Raw genomic sequence first — 10,934 nt, forward strand, 5'->3', positions numbered from 1 at the left:
AATGAGCTTCTGCCCTTTTTGGGCAAATTAATTAGCCTTTTGCCATTCTTCCCAAACTAAATAGGGAAATGTCTCTCTTTTGAAAATCGAGTTTCTCAAAATCGAGTTAAAAAAAAAAAAATTCTGGAGCCCTAAAGTGACTTTTTAAGGACCTATAGTGACGTTTTATAACTTGATATCCATGAAATCGAGTTATAGGCAATAAAATTGCCTATAACTCGATTTCATGGATATCAAGTTATAAAACGTCACTATAGGTTCTTAAAACGTCACTATAGGTCCTTAAAAACGTCACTATAGGGCTTAAATCGATTTTGAAAAACTCGATTTTCAAAAGAGTGGTATTTCCCTATTTAGTTTGGGAAGAAGGGAAAAAAGCTAATTAATTTTCCCAAAAAGGGCAGAAGCCCATTTTGTCCGAGAAATCTCATTCACGCTTTTTTGTTTGTGTGTGTGTGGTCAATATGTATCACTAGTGATTAAGGGGAAAAAAGTCTCATTAGTTAAGTTATTGAAACCTTCATATTGCTCATGATGCAAATTGCAAAGTCATAAATTTTGAAGAAGGGGTTTCCCTTGAGTTTTAGATTACATTTTCAATCTTCAAAACGATTATGTCTAAAATCAACAATTGCTTTCAATTGCCTTTTGTTTATCTGAGGGGAAAAAAAAAAAGGAAAAGAAAAGAGTCTTCAATTGCCTTTCTAAATCCCCCTTTCCCTTCCTTTTTCTCTCTTTCAATGAACACAGCTTTCTCTTCTCGTCCTATCCCAAGCAATATTTAGACACTTGCTATATCTGTAATGCAGAAAATCACATGAACTACATTACACAAGAAAAATCAGTTAGACAATAAAAATCATTGTGGGACCAGAGAACTTATGACCCGGCCCACTTTCCATTAGGACCCAGGGTCTGTGCCGAGGAGAGTAGTTGCCGAGGACACGTGGTGAAAGACCAAACAGCCTAGAGATGCAGTCGAGGATGACCCTGTCCTCGGCATCTCGAGATTTCAAAGGGTAGAGAGACATGTCGTCCAAGGTAGCCTCCGAAGCGCCCTCAGAAGAAAAAGCGAGTAGAATGGGACTCACATGGGGGTACGGAGTGGGAGTGGTTCAAGGAAAAGACGTCACCTTCGCATTGAATGCGCCCACAAACGTCCTGGCCATATTAATGGGAAAAGACTCCTGAACAGTGTGGTTTTGGTTATTGCAACTAACAGAAAGTAGGGGGAGGCGGCTGATGGGACAGGTACTCGAATAGGTACCTGCCTAATCAACAGATGGAGGATCAGGATCAACCGTGAAGGGCTATATAATGTAAAGGTTTAAGTGCCAAAAAGGGGAGAGGGGGGACAAAAGATAAGAAAAGAATAATACGAACATTAAGCTTGATGGGCAAGATCCACGGATCACCATGGCTTGTCCCCGCGTGTCCACCAACGAGTGCCATGACTAACCACCGTTTGGTGACCAAGACCTAGCCTTTCAAGCCCACGCTCTACAAATTATATTGTTTGGGCCCTTAACGTACGAACCCAATATCATTTTGGGGTCGTTACAAATTGAGTCCTTACAATCATCAATACATTAATTGAAGGGAAATATGTCAAGGTTTGATCACATGACATAATCCTTTGACCTTTGAAGAACTTGGGTGCATCATGACACAAGAATAAGTATTGTTTGAAATGATACCAAGATTTAGTATGTGTTTGAATACCACTTATTTTGTTGAAAATTGAAAACTTATTGTTGAAAACAATAAAAAAATCATTTCTAGGTTACTCTTCACTGCTAAAAACACTGTAGTTTTGCCTTAATGCACTGTTCATGTCCCATGAACAGTGCAAGAGGCGCTAGTCAAAAAAAAAGAAAAAAAAAAAGGCAAAAACGCAGACGTGATCCAATTGGACACTTAGATTTAGATGATGTCAACCAATTTTGAGTTTAAAAGTTTTGCAAGGTAAATATTTGATTCGATATTGAGAATTTCTCTAAAACAATTGTATTTTTAATACTTGTTGTGGGCCTTTTTGTGCCTTGGGCTGGATTGCTCCTGCTGTGCCGCGACCCTGTGATTCTAGGGTAGGAGAGTCAAGACTGGCCTAACTGAGACATAGTTTAGGGTAGTTTGTGCACAAGTTGCCCTCCTTGTGTTGACGCGTCTTGAGCATGTTCACGTGCTCACAATAGGAATAACTGTTACAAGTGTTATAGCAGAAAACACAATACAGCAAGATAACTAAAACACTTTAGTTAAAACATTTTCTGTTAACAACAATAATACATGAACAATTCCACAAAGGAAAATATCACGACGTGGTTACGATAGAAATAAATTAATGGCAAGATATCAAGTTAGTCATTAATTAATTATGACAAAGGAAAGGAAGATTAGTCTATTAAAGGAATCGGCTTGACTCTTTAGCAGATCCAAGTTTAAAAAGGGAAACAATCTCCAATGTAGGAAATCTCAGAGAGGAGTCCTGCTATAGAAGTTACTCACTTTGGAAAAAGAACCTAGATGGCTTAATCTCAAATTCCTGACTTATTAGAGAGTGGGCTATTAAGAGGGAGAGAAGGCCAATAATGTTTTGCAAAGTTTAGGAACAAAAATAGAACTTCTGAAAATTCATGGATGGAAAAAAAAAAAACTTTTGTGATATATATTAGAAAAACCCATAAAAAATGTTATTTTTATAAACTAATTTATGCTTATTATGCAAGTATTATTAAGACATTATATAAGAGTTTCGTGGAAGCACGCTGGCATTTAATTTTCAAACTAATATTGTGGTTATCAATATGTTGATTTCGTCCCAGTTAATCATCAGATCACATGAAGGCCCTGATGTGAGAAAAAAGAGGACTGATTTTGAAGGAATGGATGAAGGATATGCCATTGATAAGTAAAGAAATATATATATTTGATAAGTAATGAAAATTTTAATGTGTATTTATAACATTTAGAATGAGTTGGAGACTAGTTAATACTTAATACTATAATTTCATAAATATGGGGAAAATATTTAGAAATGGAAACAATAACTTTCCATGTACTGTCAATCTTCATAAATATATAGTATTAAAGATGGATTGGGGTTCAAGCTAGGAAGCACAAACATGAATACGGATACGGGTACAGGTACTGCATGGCGACACATGCAATTATTGAAAAATTATAACATGAAATGGCCAGTACGACATTGGTATGATAAGGGTTCAGTGCCCTAAATTAAGCATCTATGCTTCCTAGGATTCAAGTGATAACCCAATGTTTATGACATCCTTTGTAGTGCCCCATGTCTCTAGGCCAAACCCCCCTTAACACTCCCTCCTCCCCTGCTATCTACTTATAAAAGAATTTATTAATGATGGAATGTGCCTTCAAAATTTCATGGATTTGCTTATTTTGATGAAAATTCAGAACTCTAGACATTCACATGTTATGAGGTCTCATTCTGTGAGCTCTTACACATATACACACATGCATTTATTTATTTGATAGGTTTACATGAAAGAAAGTAAATTAGAAAAAGAGAGGTCACTCACAGCAGCCATCCAGTTATACCCGGAAGGTAAAAAATAACGTCTTCATCTCTGCTATGGATCATTCAATTACTTGGGCTGTGCCCTTTTCATGCAACACTTATTTATCAAGGAAAAAAAATGGTGTTCTCTCCAAATAGTCCACATTATGTACAAAGGTATCACATTCCAAATATTTGCATTTTGATGCCTTCAAAACTGCCCATTCTAGCATGAAAACAAATCAACCACTCTTAGGCATAATCCAAAATACCCCAAATAAGGCCAGAGACTGTCATTCGCAAATAATATCACAATGTAGAAGCAAATGATCTACACAATCCCCATTTTCTTGCACATACAACTCTACTCCACTACTACCATATTTCTCTTTCGTTAATTATCCAATGTGAGAATCTTTCCTAGTGCAACTATCCATGTAAATAAAGTCAGTTAGCTTAAAGTATGATAGTTTAGTTTCACTGCCAGATTATGTACAACTATTTAATGCCTCACTTTACTAGGTACAACTGTACTTTGTAGCTTGTTTTTTGGACAAACTATCTAATGATATTATGCTCATCCAGGCGCGTTCTTAAGCAATTTATATTCTGACTGTTAACTTGGTGTTGAGCTTGCATAAAGCCCAAAAATAAACTTAAAAGGCCACCTATTGGTTTTGGGTCTTATGTCCAATATCTCTCTTTTTAGTATTGAGCTTTTGACCCAAACATTTTATTTTTTTCACAAGCTGGGCTAAATGACCCGCCGAAACCAATTAAATCGAACCACCACAACCGGGCTAAAGGACCCGCAAAATCCAACTATGAAACATTTAGCAATGAGTAAATTCAGTACAGTACAAAAAGACCCCAACAAGGCTTGAGCCTGAAATTTATGTTTATTGAAACACAATATAGTAATAATGTTTTAATGTCACCAATTTCCGGCATGACCAACTTGAACACAACTTAAACAACATAGAATATTAAATCTAATAGATGCTACTAGCTAGGTACATGGATACATATACTTCTGAAAGCATTTTTATTCTCATTTTACCTGTTGGGGACTGAATTGAGCATAATGAGTAGGACTAGCTACAAATTTACTAGGAGATGTGCCCTCCAATAGAGGCCTTCCACTGTAATCCAAAAGGGGCCTCCCTGTGCCCACAAGGGATGTTCTTCTTGAGCCATGAGTTGAGAGCAGAATTCGGAGTGTCCAATTGAGAATGTTTGGTGCAAAAACCCTGTATAGAAGGAATATGTCATACCAACTTGGAAACTTCATGTATGAGTCTCCTCGGCATGCCCCGGATACAATCAACCTAGCGTAGTCCTCCGCAGTTCCACCAGTCACATGTACCTAAAAAATAAATGATTAGCTATACGTTACCTCACATATCAAATATATGTATTCTTTCTTTTTACAGTGCGTCTATCAAGGTTAGTTTTAAAGGCGAGTATCATGCATTTGAACATTAATATCCTCTTCTTTATTTGGTCACAAAAACAAAATAGGTGTCCTCCACTAAGAACTACTAGCATTCTCTTTCTGCAACCAAAGGTGTCAAGGGCTCTTAGAGCACCTGAGATGTGTGTAGTCCACCTTCTCTCTCCTATACGCCAGATATAATTAAAGAGAGCACTCAATTGAGGTGACTGCAACGTTGACCCTTAGTTTTATCAGTTTTGATATAAAGTAATTTTTCAATGAATCAACATTTAAACTATTACTTTAGGAACAAGGAAGAGAAAAGCGTGCGAAACAATTGTAGAAGTTCATTCTTAACAAAGGTAACTGTATATACAATAATGGTGGAGATATGAAAGCCATCAATTAAAGACTTACTTCTCTTTCTTCCTTCCATTGCATCTCTGCACCATCCTCTACCATAAACTTGCCTCCAGTTATTTCACTTCGCCAATTCAACCATGTGTTGCAATCGTTATTCCAACATCATCTTTCACTTCAAATCTCAGTGTCTCATAGAAGTTCACAAGAGCTGCCTTAGCAGCCTAGTATTTGAAAACACCAGAAGTAAAAGAAAACCAATTAGTGCTATCTGATTAAGAAAGCATGGCATACAGTGGGATGAAGGAAGGTAAAACAAAGCCAAAAGCATAAGAGACAGCATAGAGGAAAAATAAAGATTGACCTCAGAGACGTGTGTGTGTGTGTGTCTGTGTGTAACCAGGTGCATTATGATATTTAATTTTGATATCTATGATGACAAAGTTAGGAAGACCATGAAATTGAATCATATTCATTCTTCTAGGACATTTCTAGCTATGAGTTAATGACACGTAGATTTTCTTCCTAAAATGGTGCTGCATAATCTGGTAAAGTTATCCCATTAGCGTTCTTTTTTTTGTGTCAATATTGGCATTCAGAATCTTTCTTGACCTTTTTTTTTTTTTTTTTTTTGGTGGCAAATGAGTCTAATCTGAAGCTTTGTTTACAAATACTACAGAAAACAAAACTACCTAATTAATTATCCTCAAATAAAAATAAATAATTAAAAAAACAACTGAAAAGAAAGTGAAAGAAACTCAAACAAATCAAAGTTCATAGTCCTACTCACAGCATATAAACTCATTCTTGGCAGAGGTAATAACCAGTTATCTACTGAGGCATTAACAATAATTCGACCATTGCTGTGATGTAGATAAGGTAAAGCAACATATGTTGTATAGACATTTCCCCAAACGTTTATGTCCTGCAAACAAAAAATTCCCAAACCACAATGTCATTGTAGTGGTAACTGAAAACAAATTAAGTGCACATTGTATCAAAAGTATTATTTGAACCAATATTATTGAAAAGCTAAGGCTGCGTCACATGATTTCCTACTCATGCAACTAGTACTCCTTACCATTAAATGTGGAAACACGGATGTATCAGTCACTTCCTCAAAGTAGAATCTGTGCCCCAAACTCGCAGCGTTTACAAGATGATCGACTGCAAGAATTTTACAAAAAAATGATGAAAAAGAGAAAATGCAACAGAAGTTCGTTGATACAGCAGTATAAAACACAAGCTTATTTATGAAGTCAAACATCCTTACAAGTCACAACTCCATTGATCTGCCTATACTAATGGTAAAAGCCTTCTTATATGAGTGTGCATTGAAGTGATATCAGAATCCAAAAATACGCCTCAGATAAGTGAAAGAAATTTCATAGGTTAATGAAATAAAGTGAAAGCATGTTTAGAATCATATATATACGACAACAAGAATTATCTCTAATTTACTACATTGAAGTCTGTAATGCTTTGCAAGTGAAGACTAGTTCTTGCAACATTATCTTCTCATAAATAGCTGGAATAGTTTGGTTAGTTAGATTATGGCTCTCAAGAATGCGTAGAACAGAGAAATGATTCTAACTCAAGACCATCTACTTTGACACCATAATAAATTACCAATTGTTCCAAAAGTGTAGTTTGTTAGAAAAGGTTGAACATTAAAAAAAAAAAAAAAAAAAGGCTTGCCACATAACAATTCATAACTAACAAGCTAGTTTTTTGAGCATTTAAGGCATGCCATATCAAAGTGTGCAAAGTGCACACTATGGTAAACAGTGCATCTGCTGTGAATGTGATGCCATGTACTATAGTTGTTGTGGTGAAGATACAAACTTTTTTTAATCAAAATTCAAGTAGCTCCATGTTATATGCAATTGTCAACATTCAACCAACAATTTTGAGTGAGACATACCACGCCCATAGAATTTTATTGTCTTATTAACAAATCTCCTACAATCCTCTTCCTTGACAACATCTGCAGCTATAATTGTGATATGATTTGCACCAATTCGCCTTGCGTTCTCACTGATCACTCGGAGCCTGTTCTCTCGTCTGGCAACCAATACAAGATTTGCCCTCCTCTTTGCATATTCATATGCAATTTGCTGCAATCACAGACAGCCAATATATAGCATGACCTTATTAAACCTATTTATCAGGGGAAAAAAAGGGCGAGAATCATAATGTTATTTAATTCAAATGAACGAAGAATGTATTAGTAATGCATAACTCTTTTTGTGCTCATTATCTGTCAACCCATGTGTTAGCTTCTTAAAGGAAATAGCATTCTTGTCTTCTAATTCTTATATTCTTGCAATCCAAAAGAGTGGTGTCACTGTTGTTGGGAACTTGACTAAATTATAATGTGATTTTAAACTTCTCAAGGGGACAAAGTTTGAGTGTCCTGCTCTAAAAAATAACGACATATCACTCAGTAAACTACCAGTTGTCCCAAAAATTTAAGCATAAATCTAATCACTTAACCATTGTTGTAATACTTTAACCACGTGTGGATCCCAACTTCCCTTAATATGCCAATTAATAAGCCAATGCCATGCGAGATTTTTATCTTTTTAAGAGATTTTTAACTTTTTAAATAGGAGATAGAGTTGAGGAACTTTTTAAATAGGAGGTAGAGTTAAGATGGTTAGGGTTCAATGCCATCTACTTTGATACCATGATAAATTACCAATTGTCCTAAAATTGAATGTTTAAAGAATAAAGAAAATTTGAATTTTATCATTTAATTATTATTCTCACACTATAGTAAGATGAGTACTTAAATCCCAAAATTTAAATATACAAGCCTCAACAGGTAAACGGCTGGATAAACCATATCACACTATAGGGTTTAACTCTTTTCAAAGAATATGCTTATTACCATATGATCTTAATTAGAAACATAAACCCTGTGCCGAAAAATGATCCAATAACCAATTCTAATCATATATGATTTATGATTATAGATTAGTAATTGACTTATCCTCAGAAGGTCACCATCTTATTTGATACTTTTTTCAATGGATACATAATGATTGAACCCATGAAATCCATTGTTTTTTAATCATTAAGTCAAAACATCAATGGCTAAAATTTTAGTGCAGGCTCACTTCTTTATTCACTCCAAGAGACTCTACAATTTGTGAGACTACAAGAGACTTTACTTGAGATAAATGGAACCAATATACCCTGTTAGTTTGAAACTTAGTTCAGTAATTTGTTGGATATTAATTTTCAACCATCTCACCTATCTTAATTTTGTTTATGCAGTCTCTTAAAGTTTTAACCAATTTGGCAATTCAACTGTCATCTCACCCATCTTACATGTGAAGCCTCCCATATTAATTTTTAACCAACTTAAGCATTTCAATTCATGTCATCTAAACTTTCATATAAAAGCTATAAAAATAGTTTTAAAATATGGAAAGTAATTTAAACATCAAGGAATATGCAAAATTTGAAAAAGAGAAATTTACCTCTCCTATTCCTGAGGAAGCTCCAGTGATAATGACCACTTTATCTTCCATATTTTCATTGTATATGGAGTTGTAGACCCACTCACAAGCATTGATGAAGCACAAAGTTGGCCATGCAAAGGCTAGTAGCATCACCAAACTTTCCGGAGGCACCACCCAATTCAATATAGTGTTAAAGAGAGCCATCACCAAAAAGCTTCAATTCACTCAAGAATTGCTGTAGAGGAAGAGATTATTGCTTAGTTTGGTAGGTGAATTGAGAGAGATAAGGAAGAAAGATATATAAAGCAAGAGAGCTTGAGGTTTGACATATAGTGCTAGCTACTCGATACCATGATTACATGCATAAAGGGTGTGAGCAATGGCGAAGCCAAGAATTTATCTTGGGGGGGCCATTTATAAAATTTTGTGTGTGTAATAGTAATTTACAATACTTTGTAACTCAATATGAGTTATAAACAACAACTAAATATATATATATATATATATTTTTTTTTGAAGTGCTAAATACATGTTAATATAGCAATATATATTGTATATTTTAATCAAATTAATCAAGTACATTTATAAATTATAATGCCGTATAGTATATAATATATTGATTATTATAATAACAAATAATGTATTATAAGGAATATATATAAAAAAGAAAGCAAATGAAAAATAAAGTAACACGTACAGGAGCACTATACATGGGTGAGGGGCCTACGAAAGTTTCAAATTTGTCTTTCACTCTTTCTTGTCTAGTTTAGTCATACAGAACTTTTACTTTTATATTGTAAACACAAAACTGCAATAGTAGTGGGAAAAGGAAAGAACTGAAAAGAAAAAAAAAAGTTTTTAGATTGTATTCTATTTTACAATATTTTTACAAAATGTTGATGTGACCAACCTTTTATTGATTTTCATCTAGACCTATTATTAATATCATTTTTTCATTTACCAATAACCACTTATCACATCAACAGTTTGTAATATTTTTTATAAAATAGTTTGTATCTCTAACATTATATTTCTATTTAAATGAAAGTTATGTTTATTTTTAGACTTTCTTAAATATATATGTATATTATCGAGGGATAAAGTGCCAAAAGGACAAGGTCCTTTTAAAAATTTTCAAATTATTTACGATAATTCCAAAAAAAAATTCATTAATTTTTTTCAAAAATTTGGGGGGTGGCCAAGGCCCCCTTCAGTCCTTGTGATGGTCCGCCATTGGGTGTGAGCACACGTGGTGGTTGCAGGCTCATGTTGTGACGAATGGATTATGGAAGAGGTTTTTGGATTTTCCTGCATGAATTCTGATAGACCCTGTTGGTACTTTGTCGAATTGAACACCTGTCCACTTGAGTGACTCTTTATTACTTGCTACACAAAACCTTAGAATATTCATGTACAAGTAGTGGTGTTCTTTATTCATGTGTAATTATCAAAATTAAATAATTAAAAGTAAAATGAAAAAAAAAATACAGAAAAAAATCTTAAAATGTTAAAAGTGAGAGGAATTTATTTTATTTTATTTTATAGAAGAGATGATTATTTTAAAATCAACATTTTCTACAACTGCTTGTTGAAATATTGATAGGTTATAATGGGGTGGAAAATAAAAGTGATGTTAGTGTAAGTCCATGTGAAAGAAATTATCTACCACTCACAACTTGGCATCTTAACATTTCCTTAAAAAAAAAAAAAAAAAATTGGTATCTTAACAGCTTGTAAAAAAATTTGTGGAATAAGTTGTGTCCATAGCATTGTTTAATAGTCAACCATTATGTAAAAATAACATTAATAAATTACCTGTGTAAAGACACAAAAAATTTTACAATTCATTGAGATGATAAATTATGTTTGGTACATCACTGAGGTGATAAATTATGTTTGGTAAAATCACTAACATATGCATCCACAACTTACCAACTGATCAATTGCTGGAAATAAAGTTGTGGAATTTATTGTCTTAGACTTAGTAGTAAGTAGTCATATGGTATATATCAATTAGAATACGATTGGGTGTAATATATCTTTGGCTGTTACCGTATGTGTTGCTTTTTTTATTTGATGGCCAATATAAAGAAGTAATAAAACTTATGTGTTACTTTTTAGTTGCTATTTTCACATA

At 34.0% G+C, this 10,934-nt stretch overlaps 1 pseudogene; it reads right to left on the reverse strand.

The window, feature by feature from the left end:
- Window positions 1-4,583: 4,583 nt before the first annotated feature.
- LOC115961072 lies at window positions 4,584-9,001 on the reverse strand (annotated as a pseudogene).
- Window positions 9,002-10,934: the final 1,933 nt, after the last annotated feature.

The sequence above is a fragment of the Quercus lobata genome, chromosome 9 (assembly GCF_001633185.2).
Source record: "Quercus lobata isolate SW786 chromosome 9, ValleyOak3.0 Primary Assembly, whole genome shotgun sequence".
Taxonomy (NCBI): Eukaryota; Viridiplantae; Streptophyta; class Magnoliopsida; order Fagales; family Fagaceae; genus Quercus; species Quercus lobata.